This window comes from Corvus brachyrhynchos, unplaced genomic scaffold, assembly GCF_000691975.1.
Source record: "Corvus brachyrhynchos isolate BGI_N302 unplaced genomic scaffold, ASM69197v1 scaffold266, whole genome shotgun sequence".
Lineage (NCBI taxonomy): Eukaryota > Metazoa > Chordata > Aves > Passeriformes > Corvidae > Corvus > Corvus brachyrhynchos.
The window spans coordinates 849,189-858,558 of record NW_008238633.1 but is presented as its reverse complement, the minus strand read 5'-3'; positions in this window follow the sequence as shown (position 1 = coordinate 858,558).

The window sequence follows — 9,370 nt, the reverse complement described above, 5'->3', positions numbered from 1 at the left end:
TGCAGAAAATGGGCTACGTGGAACTGGAACCGTCTGTCCTCAGCAAAAGCAAGCCCTGCCACGGTGATTTGATAGCTTTAGTGTGCTCTGATAGCGGGTGCTTGGATTATTTGTTTCACACTGAAATACGTGCATGGTGGTATTTTAACACTATCGTATTATTCCAGTACCCTCTGATGAATCAGTGCCTGTCATATGGGATTCTCTGGGTAGGGACAGCACGCCACAGTCTTTTCCTTGGTTTCCATGAGCCAAAAGCAGCACCCTTCCCTTTAAAACTTGGTCTGTGATAAAACCAGAAACCCTTCTTCACCTTTTATATCAGGATTTGTTTCTTTGAAGGGGTTATCCAGCAGCTCATACTTTTTACACTAGATTAAAACTTTAGGTACGTTACAGACTGACTTTTCCTAAAATGTAAGAGCCTGGAGGGCACAAAATTTAAATCCCAGATCCCCTGTTTCTTACCAAATGACTATATCCAGCTCCGTAAGCCATGGGAAGTAAATCTGTATGCACCAGTGAATGCTCTGAACTGGATTAAACGCAGACAAAGAGCTGGAGTTCTTTTAGCTTTGTCCACTTTTTCTTTGAGCTCCTACAGCAAACTGTCAGTACTTGTTTCTCCCTCTCTCTCCCTTTGCCATTTGCCTCTGGGAAATAGTTTGTGTGGGGAGAGCTCGGGCTGGCTCTCCCTGCTGATGTTATCTGCAGATGCAGCACCTTTGGGCACTGCCATTAGGAGCACAACAAGTTTTCTCTCCCCCTTTAGTTCTGCAGGGAATCTGTAGGGTTGGCCATGTGAGGGTGGCAGCTGCAGCCTGGGAGCTGCAGGGGCTGGCTCCAGCTCCGTGGTCCTGCTGTGGTCCTGGAGCTGCCTCAGCCAGGGGTCCTGGGGGGTCCCACCCTGCTGTGGGGGCACATGGAGAGCTGGTTCTGTGCCTGGCGTGCTCAGAAACACTGCTCACACCCAGGCAGGCTTTTCTCAGCTCAGGGTCTGCCCCTGAGTTGCTCAGTGCTATGTCCTGGGTTCCCAGCACCCAAACCAGCTGAGTTCCCAAAGGACCCCACATTTCCATGCCTGTGGGGTCAGGGACTGCCCAGCCCTGGCTCAGCCACCAGAGCTCTGCAGCCCTCGATGCCAAAGCTGTGCTGAAGGACCTACACTGAAATCTGGAAATCATCCCACCCCCAACAGGATTCCCACGGAAATGGGATCAACGCACGGCCAGCCCCACAGGGCCTGGGGCCAGGGACCCTCCACTGCTGCAGCCAAAATAACCCCGGCCCCAGCCTGCATGTGCAGCCCAGGTAATTAGTGAGACACAGACTCTGACTCCTGTCCCAGCAGGGCCATGATCTTGCCTAATTTTGCCTGACATCAGATCACCTGGGTCAGGAAATGCCTGTCTCCCGCAAATGTCTGCACACACACCTTCACTAAAGGTCAAGGAGAGCACAACTATTGGCAAAACGAGTGAGATTTTCACCACAGAAGAACAAGGCAGGGTTTGGAGAGAGGCCACAACGTTCCTCTGGGCTGGGGAGAGCCACGGACAGGTGGCCCTTTCAGCTGGTGGAAGGTGAGGATTTGTGCTTTTTATTATTACAGAGGAAATGGCAGCTCCTTAAATAAGACAAAGCTCTTCAAACTTCGGGAATAATGTTGAGATGCATTTGTCTTTCTATTGAAAAGGATTCATTGAATGAAAATAATGTTTTAAGCTACTAGAATAAAGCCATGTCTTATTTAGTCTTTCCACAAAATAACTTGAGAACCAAGTCATGTGTAGAGCAACTGGCAGAGAGGTGTAGAGTGAGACCAGAAATGGAAAAGGGCACTGGGTGGATGTGTAGCACTGACTGGACAGACAGCAAAAGGAGTATGTCTCTTAAAGTTACTAGGAAATATCTCTGCCACCTGTTTTATCCAAGTTTGGATCAATCTCAAAAGGATGCTACTGCTTAGGTAACTTGCAGGACTGTTCCAGCACCAAAGCTCTGAAGTGTGAGGGAAGTACAAGCAATACTTGGTGCTTTTTGATTGGAAAAAAAAGAACAGGAGACAGCACAAAAAAGGAAACCCTACTGCCAGAGACAAATCCTATGGAATCTTTAAGAAATGTAAAAAACTGCATAAAAACCACCCAAATGCAAGTTTAAAATTAGCAGAGGCGTACTTAAGCAGAAAGGATGGAAAATATTCCCATCAGTGGATGGCCACCATCTATACACACAGAGCTGCTGTCGAGTGTGCTCTGTAGAGCACATTTTGCACTGATACCCTCTGGCAAACTGACTGGGATGAGCTTGGAAACGATTGTGTCCCACACTGAGTGACTCATCCAGACAGGCTTTGATACCTCACTTGAACATCTCGTGAAGATCTTATTAAGCACAGCCAAAAGAATTTTTTTCCTCATGTTTTTGATAAGCAAATCTGTTCAAAAGAATATCTGAAGTCAGTATCAAACAACTTTGCTCCTGAGCACCATGAGCTGTGACTGCCCCAGAAATCCTGCTACCCCAGGCAGGCTGAACCATTTTTCTTGTTACAGGAATTTTTGTGTTTTAAATAAAAAAACGAGTGGGGAATCACCACAGCACGTGACCTACATCAATCAAACCACCTTTGCACTTTCCTTGGAAAAAGGAAAGGTGTCTCAGGAAAATCAGGCAACATGCTGCTCTGAGGACTGATTATGAAGAGAGCCAGGAGCGTTCTGATAAATGCCACCCTGCTGCAAACACCACAGCTGGGTGGGATTTCCCGGCACCAGCATCTACCTTCATGAAGGGATATCCCGTTTTAAAGAGCAGAAAAACTTCTTCCAGATTTGAAGGCATGATACCCTCAAAAATGAAGACTTCAGAAATTTTATACTCTCATAAGTTCAACCTTTTGTGTCCTATTTGTGACTTTTCTCCATGCCACCCAAAGCAGGAGGTTCCTTTCATTTCTTATATGCCCTTACATAGAGTTTCATATTTATTTTTGTACTTTCTGCCTGGAACATTAGCTGCCCTTTACTCCACCATAATGAAAAATTGATCATATGCAGCAATTATTTTGGAAATGCAGCTTCTGTTTCCACAGTATGTCAAACAAGTAAAGAACAAGTGTTAGTTAGACTTTCTGCATGCTCCCAGTGCTCACGCCCTGCTGCCAGCACGTGCAAACAGAGCGAGATGTTCTCATCTTTCCCTGGGCAAGTTGTGTTGTTTAAATCCCAGAGCTGGTGCCCTTCAGTCACTAACAGTGAGCAGAATAGCAAATGAGCAAGAGCAAGGCCAGTAAAAGCAGAGAGGAATGCAGCAAAAAATATTTTCTCCTGCATATTTTTCTTATACTTCTGATAACCTCCATGACTTGCTGTACACTAAATCAATTTATCACCACTTCGGGGTCCAGAAAATAAATTTCACAGAATGCTTTTATAGCTGTTATTTTTGAAGAATAGCTGAACTTGGGACAAAAAGGACATAACTGGTTTCAAAAGGTGAGATTTAATGAGATGGATTCTCACATGACCTAATTAATGCTCTCCTCAAACCATAAGTCCTGGCCCTTGCCTTTTTTCATCTGTAGGAACTGCTCTGTGAAATGAAACAAGGTGTCGTAATACCTCAGAGCTACAGAAACATTTAGGGGGGAAAAGCCCTCCCAGACCATTGAGTCCAAGCTGGGCCCAATCCCCACCTTGTCACCAGCCCAGAGCACTGAGTGCCACCTCCAGGGTGTCCTCGGACACCTCCAGGGACAGGGACCCCAAACCTCCCTGGGCAGCTCCTGCCAATGTTTAACAACCTCTTCCACAAAGAAATTATTCCTGACAATTCGAGTTCTTCCTCATCTTTCTGTCACTGAGGGTTCCTCCCAGAAGAACACGTTATCTGCCACCGTAGCTGCTCCTGGGATAATCTACCCAAACACTCTTGGTTTCCCAAAAGTAACTGTGCAAGTGGGTTCCATGAATGTGGCTCGGGCTCTGAGCTTGCCCAGTGCTCAGCAGTTCTCTCTGAGTGCTCTGCTGCTCTAATCAAGCTTTATGAAAGTCAAATGAGGCTCTGAAGTTTTTATTTATCTCCATCAGGATCCTGCCTGCAGAGACAGTGGGCATGATGTGGCTGCCCCTGATGTTGACAGCTCACCATCTGTAGGTGTTTGAGAGGAGTGACATCCCTGAAATCCCCTCTGCCCTGTGGGGTCAGGCCCTCCTGCCCAGGTCTCCCCAGGTGCTCTCTCCTCTCCTCCCTCACCCTCTCCCCTTCCCACCGTATCTGATAGCAGCTGCAGGACCCTGGTACCCCTCGCCTTCTCACCTCTCTCCTGAACACATTCCCCTTCTCCCCAGACAGAAGGGACCTGCCCTCTCATCTCTCTTTGGTCATCAAAACTCAAATCAAAGCCATGAACTCCCGAGCTGCAGCCGCAGCCTCAGGCTGAGTTTCCCGTGGCTGTGACAGAGCTTTCTGAGTCACGTCCAGTGCAAAACCTCCTCACCCACCCCCTGAAAGGAAGTCCTGCTAGTGAAGCTTTTCTCAACTACAAACATCCAAACTGAGGCTTAGGTAAGTTTTACACCAGGAAAGAGACTGAGAGCAGCATTTCCCCACTCTCTGCTGGAAGAGGCTGGGAAATGGGGGGTCCTGGTGGGGCACTTTGAGCTTCCTCAGCTGCTGATGGCAAAGGCTCACTGCTTGAAAGGTGGCTTGGCAGCTTATTGAGGGGTCACTGCTGTGATGGCTTCTGGGCACAGCTGCCTACAACACCACTTGCCTTTTGGTTCTGTGGGGTTTTCTATTTAAAAGCAAGGCAAATATTTTAACAGGGAAAAATGGAAATAATTTGAAAACATAACTGTCAATGGGTTTGATAAACTACTTGTTTTTGAAAAATAACTCTTGTGAGACACATTATCACCTAGATTAGACTGGATCAATGCAGTGCCAAGTAAGTGTCATCATGTAGGAAGTTTAAAGGTCTGTCATAAAAAGGAACTTGGAAAAAATAGTTCTGAAAAAATCTGGTTTCTTTTAATGTGCTTTCACTTGTTACTATTAGAATATAGCTGAATTGTCTGAAAGACATTCAACATGTGATTTTATATTCTATATTTAAATGAAAATGTGATTTCCTAGCCCGTTACTGAAATGGGATTGTGAGATTAAGGGAAAATTTGTCTAGGATTGTTATTTGCTGCTGTCCAAGCAAAACTGACACTGTGGACATGATGGATTTTAGCTTGTGAAATACTGAACAGTCACGTTGTCTGGCCTACCTGGGCACTTTGTAGGATGAAGCTGCAATGGGCTGGGAATGGGGGAGGTGGTACAGAATTACAGATAGAGTTGTTGGTTATATTATCTAGCTTACCTCCCTATCACTGCATAAGTTTTCCACAGTACATTTCTTCCTTTCCAAAAAGATACTGGATAGAATGTTCATGCCAGAAGTGAATAAAAGATGATGATTGAGGAGTTTTGGAAATGAAGAAACAGCCTGGTGTTCACTGACACTAAGACAGTTCAGAAAGAAAATGAGACAGCAATTTTTCTGCCTTTTGACACGCTACCCACGTAACATTTCTTCTTAGGCCATAGCTACCTTCCTTACATTCTGGTCACCAATTAAAAATCACTCCAAGGTACTGATACTTCCAATCAGGACTCTCTAACATAGTGATCTGTGTGGCATTTTGCTACATATTAAAAATGTCATGATTGTCCATTGTTAAAAACATCCTTTTCCTTAATCCCTGCTTCACCCTACAAGCTCATCCCTGCAGTCAGTGCATGGATCAGAACAGTGAAGTCAATGAAATCCAAACTGAACAATGTCTGCTGACCTTGACGTCTTCAAAGTCAACACAATCCTTCCAGCATCCTCTGTCCAGAGTGTCTGGTTTAAGTTCTGATCTTGGGAGAGTGATCTTCATCCATTCTCTGGGCATCTGAATGAAGATGTCACTAGGAAGGTAATGGTGCTAACAGTTTGCATTTTAGCGTGATGTTTCTGAAGAAACAGGAAACACTCCCAATAAGAGGAACTTGATTTGATTATGCTCCTCAGTTTGGGAACACAATGAGTTAAATCTTGGGGTTATTCAGACAAGGACGTCACTGCTGCCCCTCACTTTGGAATTTGTCATGGAGCCTGAGTCATTCTTCACACAAAAAAGATGCAGGGAAAACAAGAAATGACGCAACTGGAATTTGTCCTCGTCACAGCAGATGCACACGGAGAGGAATGACCCAGGCCTGACTCATTCCCACTGAGCTTCACCTTCCGTGGCACTCTCCCCACTGGAGGGGAAGCTCTCCTGTGAGGTGGTGCTGGCAGTGAGGAACTGTGTATAAAGAGCTGGGAGCCACCAGGTAGAGCATTTTGACAAATGCTTCAGCTGTCGAGAGAAAAGTTTCCAAAGAGTGATGGAAACCAAGAGAGCAGCCTCGCTGGTTCCAGACAACCAATCAGGAAACACCTCTCGTGCTAAACTAATAAAGCCAGGTACTGGCAGGAGCATGAGCTGCAGAATATTATCACTTCATATTGCTTCCAAACATTTCCAACCAATAGCCACACACAGTTAATTATAGTTCATTAGTTGCATACCAAACTGTGAGAGTTAACCCTTAGGTACCCAGCAGATAATACTGCACAGGACATTATTCATCATGCTGAAAAATATCTATAGATTTTAGTTCTCCAAGACAGTAGTTTTAGTTGAAAAGGGATGTTTTTCAATTCTATCGACCTTTTTAGGTAATGTCAAAGTAATTCTACATCAATTTTCCAGTACTGCCTTTATAAAAACACAATGTCTCTTAGCTCAGCTTCTTGATTGACTCCTTTGGTCTAGAAAGAAGCAGGAGGTATGCTCATTTTTGGTACAGAGAGACACTTAAACTTCAGTCCTGACACTGGTCCCAACTCAGTAAATGACACTGGGGATGCACCCACGGCCTGCTTTGCCCACCTGCCATTTACTGAGCTGGGAAGAGCACCTGAGCTACCTCACACCCACTCCCATTCCCTTCCCACTCCCAGCCCCTCTGTTTCCCAGGGAAAACATGACCTGGGCTGTGGCAGAGGCTCCAAGCCCATTGCCAAGGGTGGTTGTACCCTGGGTGGGATCTCACCAGGCTGGCACATCAAGCAACAGCTGCTCAGGGAAGTGAGAGCCATTCTTACCAGTTTAAGAGAAATTTCTCATTGCTCTCCAGTTAATCACTGTGCCACTATGTCAGTTTTGTAAGGCAGAAGCTGGATCACGATGACAGAGTGTGTATTGTGAACAGACTTCCACACATTTTGTGTTTACAATTCAAAATATTCACGTTATCATAAAGTAACATGATTTTGGTGTTAATTGCAATATTCTTGTGAGAATAGTTATTCCACGAAGATGACTTTCCAATTAAGTTTAATACAAAAGTGTTTTCCCCCTCCAGTTGCAGTGGGACAATAGATCCACGCTTCCATGTTTTCAAATAGCTCCCACTTATCAGAGATAAGATCCTACCAGCAGAGCCTCTCTCTGCAGCCCCACAGCTGCCAAGAGCAGCACACCCAGACCTAGGCCAAGAATTTTAACAAGGATCTTCTGGCCTGTTCTCAATGAAAATTTGCTTCTATGCAGAAGAATGTGGAATTTCCTAAATTTATGTGTAATGCCCAGTGCAGTCTAAGCACAGGGTGCCCAGAGCAGCTGTGGCTGCCCCATCCCTGGAAGTGTCCAAGACCAGGCTGAACGGGGCTTGGAGCAACCTGGGATAGTGGAAGGTGTCCCTGCCCCTGGCAGGGTGGGACTGGGTGGGCTTTAAGGTCCTTTCCAACCCCAACCATCCTGTGATTCTGTGATTCTGTCATTTTAAGCAGTAGTTGAATAGTTTTTGTCTTACAAAGCAATCATGTGCTCACAGAGTTCGCTCTTGGCGTTTACTGTGTGGATGGATGTGGTTCCCCTGGGTCAGCTCACCCTCTCACCACACAGGGCTGTTGCTTTTCCTGAGCAGATCTCCCTGCTCACCACTTGTACACGAGCTCAGCAGCAGCAGCCAGCAATGCCGTTGACAGTTCCTCTTTATAAGCCATGCACAAGTGAGTCTTCATTTTGAGATGGGTGTTTGTAACAAAGGGTTAAACAATTGCTCCAGGTCTTCAGTTCAGAAGGGCATAGGATGCCAGTAACAGAGCTAAACACCAGTTCCACCAGTACATGAACCCATCAGCGAAAGAAACTACACGTTTGTGGTGCACCTTTAGTGTATTAATCTGATATCAATTTTATAAATCTATCATTAAGGGGTACCTTAATATAAAGCAAAAGTCCGTTGGATCAAATTAAACATATGTCTTAATGCTAAGGTATTCCTTAGCATAGCTGTTTAAATCTACAATTTTCTAGAAAATATTTTAGACTTTGACTACACCTTTCAGTCTAAATTTGCTCTAAGTATGACAAGGCAGACACCTCAGGCTGATTCCCTGGGAAAGCAAAGCCTAAGCACTCACTTGGTGTCTGGCTCCCTTCTGCCTTCTCATTTCCCACCGGAAATTTCAAAGTAACTTCAGCTAAATATGACAAAGTGTAGACATTTTGAAGAAACTTCTGTGAAGACTTAATCCAAGTTTTTGTGGACACATTCTCTTGACTGCTTATTGAACTTCTTTATTGACAGGCTATTGTGCCCTCTCAATAGTTACTTGTTCAACAGCTGCAGGATTTATACCCCCAGAGATAGCAGCATGTGCTGTGGCTCAGTTAACATCTCCTGTGGGAGCAGCTCTGTCAGAGGGTGCGTGGTTCCCCCCCAGTTGTGGGTGGCCCCGTATTTGGCACAAGGTCTGGAATGCTTTGGGCAAGGCTCATTCCCCCAGTGCACTCTCACAGGAACCTGGATGGAGCACCAGGGTGGATGCTGGCTCAGAGCTGGGTTAGAATCCACGCCATGACCTTCCTGCTGCTTGGCCCAGGGACACCCTTTAGGTGCAGCTCACTGTCAGTACCAGAAGGCTCAGGCTGATTTCAATAACCAGTACTAATTCAAGTTAATCCCAGCGTTTTCTGGCACTAACTGGGCATGAGAGCCAAGCATCCTCCCCGCAGTTCCCTGAAACCTTTCTATCCTTTCATAGCTCAGTTCTGCATCCTGCAGTACCAACAGACTTTGTCTGCATCCTTGGACTAAAAGGTTGTTCTTCGTTCATTGATTTTTTAATTGTTTACTTCAAAATACCTGGAAACTCTTTCCATTAAAGCAAAAGTCTGTTCCATTTGTACAGCATGTGCCAGCAATTATTGCTCTTGGTGAGCATTCAGGGCTTCATGATTTCAGAGTTCTCTGCCACCATGTGTTAATGACG